This window comes from Delphinapterus leucas, chromosome 1 (assembly GCF_059928025.1).
Source record: "Delphinapterus leucas isolate spDelLeu-1000000601 "Yukka" chromosome 1, BTC_Dleu_Yukka2, whole genome shotgun sequence".
In the NCBI taxonomy this organism is placed as follows: Eukaryota; Metazoa; Chordata; class Mammalia; order Artiodactyla; family Monodontidae; genus Delphinapterus; species Delphinapterus leucas.
In genome coordinates this window covers 82,994,940-83,008,796 of record NC_143129.1, presented here as the reverse complement: position 1 = coordinate 83,008,796, position 13,857 = coordinate 82,994,940, and the positions used below count along the sequence as shown (strand labels likewise).

Below are 13,857 nucleotides of genomic sequence, written 5' to 3'. Positions count from 1 at the left end.
CGTCCCTGGGTGGGCTCGAACCACCAACCTTTCGGTTAACAGCCGAACGCGCTAACCGGTTGCGCCACAGAGACGCGGGGAAGCGTCCTCTTTCATCTATGTAGAACGTAAGCAGTCCCAAGGTAGGCGGAGCCACCCGCCTTTCGCAGGACAGCGGCGACGGCTCCAAAGGCTCGGACAACGGGAGAGGAGGAGTCGACGCAGCGTGCTCCTTCCGGTGGGGGAGCCGTGCGTCGGGCTATCCCGAAGGCCCAAGGGCAGCCGAGCGTCCCCGCCGCGCCTTGCTCCACACCCGCCGCAGATATCGGCGCCCCGGAGGCGCCCCCGGGCCTGAGCTGAGGGGGGCCGGAGGGAAGCTGCGTGCCCGATGGGTTCCTTGACAGCTCCCCGTTTGCTCCTCCTTCACTCGACCATCTCCCCAGCTGGGCAGCGGTTTAGTAGATGTGGTCGGCTTGGCTGCAGCGGGAAGGAGATCAGGTCCAAAGAGCAAATGTGAAAAGGAGCGAAAGAAAGCAGACGCATGGATGAGACAGACCTCCCAGGAAGCCTGTGAGGCACAGGCCGGATCTTGAGAGATTAAAATTGTTTTTATTAAGTAACTGAATAGGGAGGGAGAACCGGAGAAGGGCGTGAAAGAGAGAAAAGCACGAGCATGTGTGTCTAAGAATTAAACAGCAAAAATAATGTGAAAATAGTTATGTCAAAGAAATTACCTGTTGGCCTCTGGTGCATCGTGACTGTACAGTGATTAGTGCTGTGTTGTGGCTGCATCAACCTCGGTTCAAATCAAAGTTACAGCAAGTTCGTGTCTATGACCTGTCTTTTGGTTTGCTTTTAATGCCAGCACCAGCTGCGCCCTTTAGCAGCGTTCAGAGAGCAGTTTACTGCTGGCCGCCGAGCGCGATGCGGTGAGAAGAGCAGTAAATCCCACAGTGCACAAACCCGCGGGCGCCGGTCAAAGCGAAACCTAGGACGGTTCCTTGTCTCACTGTTGAGCAGGACATATCCCCAAAGTTGAAATACCGCCTCTCAAGGATCCTTGTCTGTATCTTCCACTAATAAAATAGTGTGGTCATAGCCGTTTTACTGTTAAAGATAATTCAAATACAAGTGAGGGTTGTTACACTAAAGGAGAACGAGTTTTTAATGAGTTTATAGTAAAATGCGAACTAGTTGTTCATTGTCTACACCAGCTTGCCTTCGTTCACCAGTCACTAATTTTGAACTATAGTTCACGTAGAGTTAAAAGCACATATCTTCATGCAAGGCAGAAATAGAGACACAGATGTAGAGGACAAATGTATGGACACCAAGGGAGAAAAACCTGGGGGGGGGGGAAATGGATGAACTTGAATATTGGGATTGACATATATACACTAATTTGTATAAAAAACTAACAAGTTGTGGAATTTTAGCAAACGTAATCATCACCCAGATCAAGTTATAGAAAATTGCCATGATCCCAGAAGTATACTCTGTCCCTTTCCAGGCAATTGTTACCCTATCTCATTTAGTTAATTACTATTGTGAGGTCTATTGCCGAAATTACTCTTGCCTGCTATTGAAATTCAAATGAATGAAAGCATTTTTTTGTATCTGGCTTTTTAAATACAACATTATGTTCATTAAACATAACCATATTATTGTGTATATCACTTCTTAATTTTGGTATTATTGGAGTAATTCTGGTGTTATTGTTTTCAATGAATATTCTTGGTGCATTGATAAATATTCTATACCAATCTTTTTGTATACTTATGCATTCATGGAAGTACTGCAACTGCTGGGTCGTGGAGTAGGTACAAGATTAACTTTATTAGAAACTGACAAACAGTGCCCTAGAATGTTTTCAAACCAGCAACTACAGTTGCAGTTTCTGTGCATTCTTGTCAGCATTTGGTGTACTAATTCTTTTAGATATAGCCATGCTGGAGGGTGTGTAATGATATGTCCTTATAGTACTAATGTGCATTTCCCTAATAAATAAAAATGTCAGGAATATTTTCTTATAACTTCTGGCCGTTAAGATATCTTCCTTTGTGATCCAGGACGACCCTGGCTTAGCCTTTCCAGGAAAAGGAAACAGGGTCAGGTGGTCGGTCGCTGTGGTGCAGGTGGATCCTTCCGAGGCAGCTCTCGGAGACAGAGACCCAGGCTCAGTGTGTTCCCAGTGGCGACACGTGCAGATCCAATGACTGGCACAGCATCAGCGGAGAGTGCCCGTCCTCCCAGGCCTTTGCCATCTCCACACACTCATCAGTTGAGCGAGGATGGAATATATTGTTTACATAGTCTCTTTCATTCGAGTCACATTCATTTCCCTGAGTAATTTGACTTTTCAGTTCATCTCACTACCACAAACGGAAAACTGTTATCGGTGCCATAATCAGAAGGTAGGTGTAAAAATGAATACCAAAAGGATGGTGATCCAGGCAACTTCTCCAACTGCTCTTGATTCAAATCCCTGTGGTCTGGGCTTCCCTGGTGGCGCGGTGGTTGAGAATCCGCCTGCCGATGCAGGGGATATGGGTTCGTGCCCCGGTCGGAGAGGATCCACATGCCGCGGAGCGCCTTGGGCCCGTGAGCCGTGGCCGCTGAGCCTGCGCGTCCGGAGCCTGTGCTCCGAAACGGGAGAGGCCACAACAGTGAAAGCCCCGCGTACCGCAAAAAAAAAAAAAAAAAAAAATCCCTGTGGTCTCTACCAGACAATGAGCATGTTTTCCTTTTTCCCTTGGACACTCACGCTGAAGACCTATTGGGACAAATGTTGCTTCCCCTGTAGGACAAGAGGATAGCCAGGGAGAGGGAGGGGGAGAGGATGTGGACCAAGTGTGCAGAGGCAGCGGGTAGAGTATGTAGATGAGACAGAGCTGAGGCTGTGGGTCCCTCCTTCTGGAGCCACCGCTGAAAGGTGGTTAGTCTGATGGGCCGGGCTGTGGGTGGGTTTATGAGAGGGTGTGGGGGTGGATGGGAGAGGTTTGGAGGGTCTTCGCTTGAATTCCTTTGGGGAGAGCAGTTTAGAAGAATGGCAAAGGGCGGGCGGAGGGGAGGGTGGTGATCCTGAGCGAACACTGGAGGGGTGGGAGCCTGCACTGGTGCCTGCAGGGTGTGTGCCCCTAGTTACCTGACAAAAGAGTTGTCATGATCTTGAAGGTGCTTTCCCCAGGGTGTAAGGCTTATCCACTGCACTCCTGAAAAGCTGATGGCTGCGATTTCCCCACCTGTGGGAGGGAATTGGTGCTGGTGGGATCGGGGGTTTGAGTTGCCGCTCTCTCCTGATATCCCTTGGTTCATGGCAGACGACGTCTCTTCCGTGATGCCTCACTGTGCTACGCCGACCCAGGGCAAGAGGCGCGCCACACTGTGTTCAACTGCCTCGGAATTCCGGTGAGCAGCCGCATCTTCCTGGCCCTCCTATTTCGTGACCAAAGTGTATGGATGGGTCCTGCTTCTTGCGCCAAGCCTCCTGACTGTCCTGCCTGTGTGTGCGTGTGGGGTCCCTGTGCGGCACTTTGCTGGGGAGGCCCGCTGGCTGGCAGGCACGAGCAAGAGAGAAGCCACACCACAAGGGTGGTGAAAAAACATGGGAGACGTTGCCCGGAGGCCTCGCGCTCCACAGTCCCTTTGGGGCAGGTCAGAAGCAGGTACCGCTTCCGGGAACATGGAGGCCAGAGGCCTGCCTTCGCAAGGAGGCTCCCGGGACCAACGGCGCTTTCCCTTCCAGGCCTAGCCAACTCCATGGCCTCTCATAAGGCTTCCCCTTCTCCCACCTCTTTCTCTACACCAGCTGTGTTCTTCGGGAGTGTAAGTCACCCCTCCCAACAAGCAGAAATGTCCCAACATACCTCTAGTGATAGGGAAAGGAGTTGGATCAACGTTTTCTAACAAGAGGAAGAGAGAGCACTTGTGGTGGTAGGAGGCAACACCTTCTTTGTTTGTTCTCTTGGCAGACACAAGGGCCCGGAATCGAAGCTCCTCACTGAGGGATTGGGTGGCATAGCCCAGGAACCTGGCCAGGTAGGCATCTCTCCCACTGCTCCTTAGGGAACAGCAGGAAATCCTGCGGCGTCCACTCTTACCCAGAAGAGATGCCCAGAAAATGCTCCAGTAGAGCCCAGAATCTGTGCACTGAACCACTTTGGAGTGAAGCTCCCACTGTCGGTTCTTCCCTCAGTGGACCTTGGAGAGTGGAGAAATGATTGAAGAGGATATGCCCTTCAATGGCAGTAAAAATTCTACTTTTCTCTGACTTGCCTCACTGTGCCCCTCCACTCCCCCAGTCTAGCATCTCTAGGATAGAAGGCACTGGTTTTGCTTTCCTGGCTGATTTTTTGGTCCATGGCTCCTTTACCTTTAATGGATATTTATTCTCATATTCACAAGTTATAGTAGAAAGGCATTCATATGAGCCTTTCCCAATGCTGTAGTTTGAAACCACCCCAATGTTCATCATATGTGAAATAGTTTTACATTAGTGTAATGCTTATCATTAACACCAAAATTAAGGTGTGAGAAACACAAATACATATATATATATATATATATCAAAAACATAATAATGTTGCTTGATAATAGCTAGATAGAAACTTGTATATTCAGACACATGAACTTGAAGAAAGGGCAAGCCTAATTTGAGACGAAGACATCAGAATTGTTTAAAGTATCAGGGGATGGGTGGGCATTGCCTGGAAGGTGTATCAGAGGGCCATGCTTGAATGACAAAAAATTTCTATGTCGTGATCCTGGTGATGATTGCACATTTCAATATTCAAATAGCTGCCCATTAATGATATGTGTATTTTGTTCTGTGAACACACTTTAATAATTTCCTTTTAGGGTAAAAATTGGAGGTCGGATGTCAGAGAATCCAGTGAAGACGATGACTGGATTGGAGTACATTGTAAACTGTTTATTTAAAGTCTGGAGCCCAGATCCCATTTGGAGTTGCAGGGAGATTCTGAAGATTCAGATCACTCCCCAAAGGAGAGCCATTCATACCACCCTTGATCATGACAGGAGTGACCCTTCCAAATGAAACTAAGATAAAATTCGAGGTTGAATTTTATACATGAGCCAATCAGAGTTTTACGGAGCCCAAGGCTTTGTGTGCAGTGTCCAATGAAGCTAAGACTTAAGCTTTGCTTTTACCATTTGTCTTAGGGTTCTGTCTGTCCTTTTTTTTTTTTTTTTCAGTATAGTTTTTAGCGCTTGTTATCATTGGTGGATTGGATTTGGTTTTTGGTTTGGTTCCTCTCTTCTTTCTTTCCTTCTTTTTTTTTCTTTTGTTTATTACTTTCTAATTTTTTATTTTTAATAATAATTTTTGTTTTTATTTTAATAACTTTATATATTTTATTTTATTTATCTTCTTTTTTCCTTTCTTTTTTTCCCCCTTTTCTTCTGAGCCATGTGGCTGACAGGGTCTTGGTGCTCCGGCCGGGTGTCAGGCCCAAACCTCTGAGGTAGGAGAGCTGAGTTCAGGATATTGGTCCACCAGAGACCTCCCCACATAATATCAAACGGTGAAAGCTCTCCCAGAGATCTCCACCTTAATGCTAAGACCCAGCTCCACTTAATGACCAGCAAGCTACAGTGCTGGACACCCTATGCCATACAACTAGCAGGACAGGAACACAACACCACCCATTAGCAGAAAGGCTGCCTAAAACCATAATACGTTCACAGACACCCCAAAACACACCACCAGACACAATCCTGCCCACCAGAAATACAAGATCCAGCCTGATCCACCAGAACACAGGCATCAGTCCCCTCCACCAGGAAGCCTACACAACCCATTGAACCATCCTTACCCACTGGGGGCAGACACCAAAAACAATGGGAACTACAAACCCGCAGCCTGTGAAAGGGAGACCCGAAACATGGTAATTTAAGCAAAATGAGAAGACAAAGAAATACACAGCAGATGAAGGAGCAAGGTAAAAACCCACAAGACCAAACAAATGAAGAGGAAATACGCAGTCTACCTGAAAAAGAACTCAGAGTAATGATAGTAAAGATGATCCAAAATCTTGGAAGTAGAATGGAGAAAATATAAGAAACGTTTAACAAGGACCTAGAAGAACTAAAGAGCAAACAAACAATGATGAACAACACAATAAGTGAAATTAAAAATTCTCTAGAAGGAATCAATAGCAGAATAACTGAGGCAGAAGAACGGATAAGTGACCTGGAAGATAAAATAGTGGAAAAAACTGCTGTAGAGCAGAATAAAGAAAAAAGAATGAAAAGAATTGAGGACAGTCTCAGAGACCTCTGGGACAACATTAAACACACCAACTTTCGAATTATAGGGGTCCCAGAAGAAGTAGAGAGAAAGAAAGGGACTGAGAAAATATTTGAAGAGATTATAGTTGAAAACTTCCCTAATATGGGAAAGGAAATAGTCAATCAAGTCCAGGAAGCAGAGAGAGTCCCATACAGGATAAATCCAACGAGAAACATGCCAAGACACATATTAATCAAACTATCACAAATTAAATACAGGGCTTCCCTGGTGGTGCAGTGGTTGAGAGTCTGCCTGCCGATGCAGGGGACACGGGTTCGTGCCCCGGTCCGGGAAGATCCCACATGCCACGGAGCAGCTGGGCTCGTGAGCCATGGCTGCTGAGCCTGCTCATCTGGAGCCTGTGCTCTGCAACAGGAGAGGCCACAACAGTGAGAGGCCGCGTACTGCAAAAAAAAAAAAAAATTAAATACAAAGAAAAAATATTAAAAGCAGCAAGGGAAAAACAACAAATAGCATACAAGGGAATCCCCATAAGGTTAAAATCTGATCTCTCAGCAGAAACTCTGCAAGCCAGAAGGGAGTGGAGAGAGATATTTAAAGTGATGAAAGGGAAAAACCTATAACCAAGATTACTTTACCCAGGAAGGATCTCATTCATATTCGAAGGAGAAATTAAAAACTTTACCGACAAGTAAAAGCTAAGAGAATTCAGCACCACAAAACCAGCATTACAACAAATGTTAAAGGAACTTCTCCAGGCAGGAAACACAATAGAAGGAAACGACCTACAAAAACAAACCCAAAACAAATAAGAAAATGGTAATAGGAACATACATATCGATAACCACCTTAAATGTAAATGGATTAAATGTTCCAACCAAAAGACAACTGGCTGAATGGATACAAAGACAAGACCCATATATATGCTGTCTACAAGAGACCCACTTCAGACCTAGGGACACATACAGACTGAAAGTGATGGGATGGAAAAAGATATTCCATGCAAATGGAAATCAAAAGAAAACTGCAGTAGCAATTCTCATATCAGACAAAATACACTTTAAAATAAAGACTATTACAAGAGACAAAGAAGGACACTACATAATGATCAAGGGATCAATCCAAGAAGAAGATATAACAATTGTAAATATTTATGCACCCAGAATAGGAGCACCTCAATACATAAGGCAAATGCTAACAGCCATAAAAGAGGAAATCAACAGTAACACAATAATAGCAGAGGACTTTAACACCCCACTTTCACCAATGGACAGATCATCCAAAATGAAAATAAATAAGGAAACACAAGCTTTAAATGATACATTAAACAAGATGGATTTAATTGATATTTATAGGACATTCCATCCAAAAACAACAGAATACACTTTCTTCTCAAGTGCTCATGGAACATTCCCCAGGATGGACCATATCTTGGGTCACAAATCAAACCTTGGTAAATTTAAGAAAATTGAACTCTTATCAAGTGTATTTTCTGACTACAATTCTATGAGACTAGGTATCAGTTACAGGAAATAATCTGTAAAAAACACAAACACATGGAGGCTAAACAATACACTACTAAATAACCAAAGATAACTGAAGAAATCAAAGAGGAAATAAAAAATACCTAGAAACAAATGACAATGAAAGCACGAAGACCCAAAACCTATGGGATGCAGCAAAAGCAGTTCTAAGAGGGAAATTTATAGCAATACAATCCTACTTCAAGAAACAAGGAACTTCTCAAATAAACAACCTAAACTTACAACTAAAGAAATTAGACAAAGAAAACAAACAAGCTCCCCCCAAAGTTGGCAGAAGGAAAGAAATCATAAAGATCAGTTCAGAAATAAATGAAAAAGCAATGAAGGAAACAATAGCAAAGATCAATAAAACTAAAAGCTGCTTCTTTGAGAAGATAAACAAAATTGATAAACCATTAGCCAGATTCATCAAGAAAAAAAGGGAGAAGACTCAAATCAACAGAATTAGAAATGAAAAAGGAGAAGTAACAACTGACTCTGCAGAAATACAAAGGATCATGAGAGATTACTACAAGCAACTATATGCCAATAAAATGGACAACCTGGAAGAAATGGACAAATTCTTAGAAAAGCACAACCTTCCAAGAATGAACCAGGAAGAAATAGAAAATATAAACAGACCAATCACAAGCACTGAAATTGAAACTGTGATTAAAAATCTTCTAAAAAACAAAAGCCCAGGACCAGATGGCTTCACAGGTGAATTCTATCAAACATTTAGAGAAGAGCTAACATCTATCCTTCTCAAACTCTTCCAAAATATAGCAGAGGGAGGAACACTCCCAAACTCATTCTATGAGGCCACCATCACCCTGATACCAAAACCAGACAAAGATGTCACAAAGAAAGAAAACTACAGGCCAATATCACTGATGAACATAGATACAAAAATCCTCAAAAAAATACTAGCAAACAGAATTCAACAACACACCATACACCATGGTCAAGTGGGGTTTATCCTAGGAATGCAAGGATTCTTCAATATATGCAAATCAATCAATCTGATAAACCATATTAACAAATTGAAGGAGAAAAACCATCTCAATAGATGTAGAAAAAGCTTTCAACAAAATTCAACACCCATTTATGATAAAAACCCTCCAGAAAGTATGCATAGAGGGAACTTACCTCAAGATAATAAAGGCCATATATGACAAACCCACAGCCAACATCGTTCTCAATGGTGAAAAACTAAAACCATTTTCACTAAGATCAGGAACAAGACAAGATTGCCCACTCTCACCACTATTATTCAACATAGTTTTGGAAGTTTTAGCCACAGCAATCAGAGAAGAAAAAGAAATAAAAGGAATCCAAATCAGAAAAGAAGTAAAACTGTCACTGTTTGCAGATGACATGATACTATACATAGAGAATCCTAAAGATGCCACCAGAAAACTACTAGAGCTAATCAATGAATTTGGTAAAGTAGCAGGATACAAAATTAATGCACAGAAATCTCTTACATTCCTATATACTAATGATGAAAAATATGAAAGAGAAATTAGGGAAACTCTCCCATTTACCATCACAACAAAAAGAATAAAATACCTAGGAATAAACCCACCTAAGGAGACAAAAGACCTGCATGCAGGAAACTATAAGACACTGATGAAAGAAATTAAAGATGATACAAACAGATGGAGAGGTATACCATGTTCTTGTATTGGAAGAATCAATATTGTGAGAATGAGTATATTACCCAAAGCAATCTACAGATTTAGTGCAATCTCTATCAAACTACCAATGGCATCTTTTACAGAACTAGAACAAAAAAGTCACAATTTGTATAGAAAAACAAAAGACCCAAAATAGCCAAAGCAATCTTGAGAATGAAAAACGGAGCTGGAGGAATCAGGCTCCCTGACTTCAGACTATACTACAAAGCTACAGTAATCAAGACAGATGGTACTGGCACAAAAACAGAAATATAGAGCAGCGGAACAGGATAGAAAGCCCAGAGATAAACCCACGCATATATGGTCACCTTATCTTTGATAAAGGAGGCAAGAATATACAATGGAGAAAAAACAGCCTCTTCAATAAGTGGTGCTGGGAAAACTGGACAGCTATATGTAAAAGAATGAAATTAGAATACTCCCTAACACCATACACAAAAATAAACTCAAAATGGATTAAAGACCTAAATGTAAGGCCAGATACTCTTAAACTCTTAGAGGAAAACATAGGTAGAACATTCCATGACATAAATCACAGCAAGATCATTTTTGACCCACCTCCTAGAGAAATGGAAATAAAAACAAAAATAAATGGGAACTAATGAAACTTAAAAGCTTTTGCACAGCAAAGGAAACCATAAACAAGATGAAAACACAACCCTCAGCATGGGAGAAAATATTTGCAAATGAAGCAAACCACAAAGGATTAATCTCCAAAATTTACAAGCCGCTCATGTAGCTCAATATCAGAAAAACAAACAACCCAATCCAAAAATGGGCAGAAGACCTAAATAGACATTTCTCCAAAGAAGATATGTAGATTGCCAGCAAACACATGAAAGAATGCTCAACATCGTTAATCATCAGAGAAATGCAAATCAAAACTACAATGAAGTATCACCTCACACTGGTCAAAATGGCCATCATCAAAAAATCTACAAATAGTAAATGCTGGAGAGGGTGTGGAGAAAAGGGAACCCTCTTGCACTGTTGGTGGGAATGTAAATTGATACAGCCACTATGGAGAACAGTATGGAGGTTCCTTAAAAATCTAAAAATAGAACTACCATATGACCCAGCAATCCCACTACTGAGCATATACTCTGAGAAAACCGTAATTCAAAAAGAGTCATGTACCACAATGTTCATTGCAGCTCTATTTACAATAGCCAGGACATGGAAGCAACCTAAGGGTCCCTCAACAGATGAACAGACGAGGAAGATGTGGCACATATATACAATGGAATATTACTCAGCCATAAAAAGAAACAAAATTGAGTTATTTGTAGTGAGGTGAATAGACCTAGAGACTATCATACAGAGTGAGGTAAGTCAGAAAGAGAAAAACCAATACCGTATGCTAACACATATATGTGGAATCTAAAAAAAAAAAAAAAGGTTTTGAAGAACCTAGGGGCAGGACAGGAGTAAAGACATAGACGTAGAGAATGGACTTGAGGACACGGGGAGGGGGAAGGGGAAGTTGGGACGAAGGGAGAGAGTGGCATGGACATATATACACTACCAAATGTAAAATAGATAGCTAGAGGGAAGCAGCCACATAGCACAGGGAGATCAGCTTGGTGGTTTGTGTCCTCCTAAAGGTGTGGGATAGGGAGGGTGGGAGGGAGATGCAAGAGGGAGGAGATATGGGGTTATATGTGTATGCATAGCTGATTCACTTTGTTACACAGCAGAAACTAACACACCATTGTAAAGCAATTATACTCCAATAAAGATGTTAAAAAATAATAAAATCTGTTTCTTTTTGTGTAAAAAAGCCTCACTGCTGTTTGAAACATTTCAACAACAACAACAAAAATTCCCTATATGACTACACCATTTCCGTCGTCGAAGCCACACACGAGTTTCATTTAGAGCTTCAACCTGATCTTTAGGTATTTTCCCTTAAATGGTGAGACGTGGTTTAAGTGCAGAGCGCTTCAGCCTAGTGCACTGTTGGGTTGACCTCCGTTCTCCTGACTTTACTCCGTTTGGTGACTAAAGAGTTGTTCTGGTAACAGATACAACGCAGAAAAAAAAGGGGAACACTGCCGTGACTCGGATTCGAACCGAGGTTGCTGCGGCCACAACGCAGAGTACTAACCACTATACGATCACGGCGCGCTACTGAGCCGGCGGCGAGGCTAGTTTTTGCGTTACTACTTTTAGTATAAATTGATTCCAATTATTTAGCTGTTCTGTTGTTGAAAACTGCAAGTATTCGTGAGTTTCCCTCTCGTCTTCCCTCCGTTATTCCCTTCGCATTCTGATGCATTTCTCATCTCCCCTGCGTCCAGCCGGTGCCTCAGATCAGGTCTCCTGGGAAGTATCTTTGCTTTGTCCTTGCCTCCCTTGCTTCATTCCCTCCTCCTTACATTTCCTCTTTTGACCAACCCTCCCCACCGCCTTCTTCCGGCTCCCGGCCCACCTACCTTGGCTGAGCTGAGGGAGGGCAGCGCCAGTGGCTCAGACTGTCGGGTGAAGGCGGAGCAAAGAACCGAAAGAACCGTTATGAGCCCATGGGGCATTCAGCTTCCCTTGAGTCCCACTCGGCTCAAGCCCGGGGTGTCGCGGCCCCGGGCAACTCCGGGGCACTGGCATCTGCGGCGGGTGTGGAGCAAGGTGCGGCGGGGACGCTTGGCTGCCTTTCTGCCTTCGGAATCGCCCAACGCACGGCTTTCCCACGAGTTTCTCTGGTTTTCCGAGGCTTTGGAATCAGCACAACTGTTCTGCGAAAGGCGGGTGGCTCCGCCTAAAGTGGAAGGCGTGCTTGCTCTCTGTGGGATGAGGTGGGGAAGCAGGGAGAGGGAAGGTAAAGCTCAGGTGTCTCTGTGGCGCAATCGGTGAGCGTGTTCGGTTATTAATCGAAAGGTTGGTGGTTCAAGCCCACTCAGAGACGCCCCTCATGGCTTTTTTAGGATGTAATTAAAGGGTTTGCAGTTATTTCTGTCTTGCACATCCTTTCACATAAACTTGAAGCTAGGCCTCTATTACCCTCCTTTTCACCTATGTCTTGTCCATAACAAGAGAACCTAAGCCGAGATCATCGCTGATCCTCACAGAAGAGCTCTGAAGGAAACAGGTAGGTCACTTTGTCATCTCATCATTACCCTCTGGGTTCCTTTTAACAGTGAAGTTTCGTCCCTTGTTTGTACTAGTATTTATTGAGCCCTTTACATATAACTTTGAAATTAATTTGCTTATATGCTTTTATTATTACGAACAATACTGCAGTCATCATTCTTGTACACATGCCTATGGTTAGAGTGCCTGAAGCACAATTGTTTTATGAGATATACACGGTTTTCTGTAAATGGTTCCATTCTCTCCCCTTTGTTGGCTTATTAGCTATAACTCTTTATTTTGTTATTTCAGCGGCAGCTTTAGGCTTTAGAGCAGACATCTGTAACTTACCACAGCCTGCCTTCAAGTGATGTCTTCACTTTTCTCCCCTGCTTGCCTTTATGCTATCGTTGTCATTCATTTTACTTTGAGTATGTTATAAACCCCACAACCCAAGGTTATTACTTTTCTTTAAACTGTACCATGTTTTTAAAGAGATTTAAATAATAAGGGGAAAAAGGTTATATATTTTTCACGCAGATACCATTTCTGTTGTCCTTCATCCCTTTGTGTATATGGAGATTTCCCTCTGATGTGAGCTTCTTTCTTCCTGGAGGACTGCTTTAACCTTTCTTGTGGTTTGGGTTGCTGGTGATGAAGTCTTTCAGCAATTGTATGTCTGTAAATATCGTTATTCACCTTTATTGTTGAAAGACTTTTTTGAGGATAGGAGCCATAGAATTCCACGTTGACTTTTTTCTCTCAGTTCTTTAAAGATGTTGCTCCACTGTCTTTTTCACTTGCTGCAGTGCTTCTGATGAGAAATCTGACGTTATATTTATTTTCTGTATGTAGCATGTGTTATCCCTCTGGCTGCTTTTGAGATTTTTTTCCCAACTGATTTGAGCAATTTAATTATTATGTGACTAGGTGTGGTCTTCTTCATATTTATTGTGCTTGAGGATCACTTGACTCCTTGGATCAGTGGTTTATAATCTTAATTGTGGCTGGAAAATTTTCTGTCATTGCTTCTAAAAAATGAGTCTGATACAAAGCAAATCTGATACATGGTAGCAGTAGGTCCTGAGGAGGATCAGCAGACCCATGTAAGGCAACTACTCAGATGTTATAGGGAGACTTTCGAGCTTCTTCAGGTAAGTGGAGGTAACCTACTCAAACAAGGGAGGAAGGGCTGCTTCTCAGGTAACCTGAGGCTCGGGGCAATTTAGGGTTTCAAGAGCCCCACCTTCATCAGAATCAATCCATAAGACCCCATCCCAATGATACCAATCCTTCTTAATAAATTCCCTGACTTTAA

At 42.9% G+C, this 13,857-nt stretch overlaps 3 non-coding genes across 3 annotated transcripts; 1 reads left to right on the top strand and 2 right to left on the bottom strand.

Moving 5' to 3' along the window:
- TRNAN-GUU (transfer RNA asparagine (anticodon GUU)) lies at positions 1–74 on the bottom strand. The gene has a single exon. It is a non-coding gene; the product is annotated as a tRNA-Asn (tRNA).
- An 11,451-nt stretch (positions 75–11,525) lies between these two features.
- On the bottom strand, positions 11,526–11,597 carry TRNAH-GUG (transfer RNA histidin (anticodon GUG)). The gene has a single exon. It is a non-coding gene; the product is annotated as a tRNA-His (tRNA).
- A 704-nt stretch (positions 11,598–12,301) lies between these two features.
- Positions 12,302–12,375, top strand: TRNAN-AUU (transfer RNA asparagine (anticodon AUU)). The gene has a single exon. It is a non-coding gene; the product is annotated as a tRNA-Asn (tRNA).
- The last annotated feature ends 1,482 nt before the right edge of the window (positions 12,376–13,857 follow it).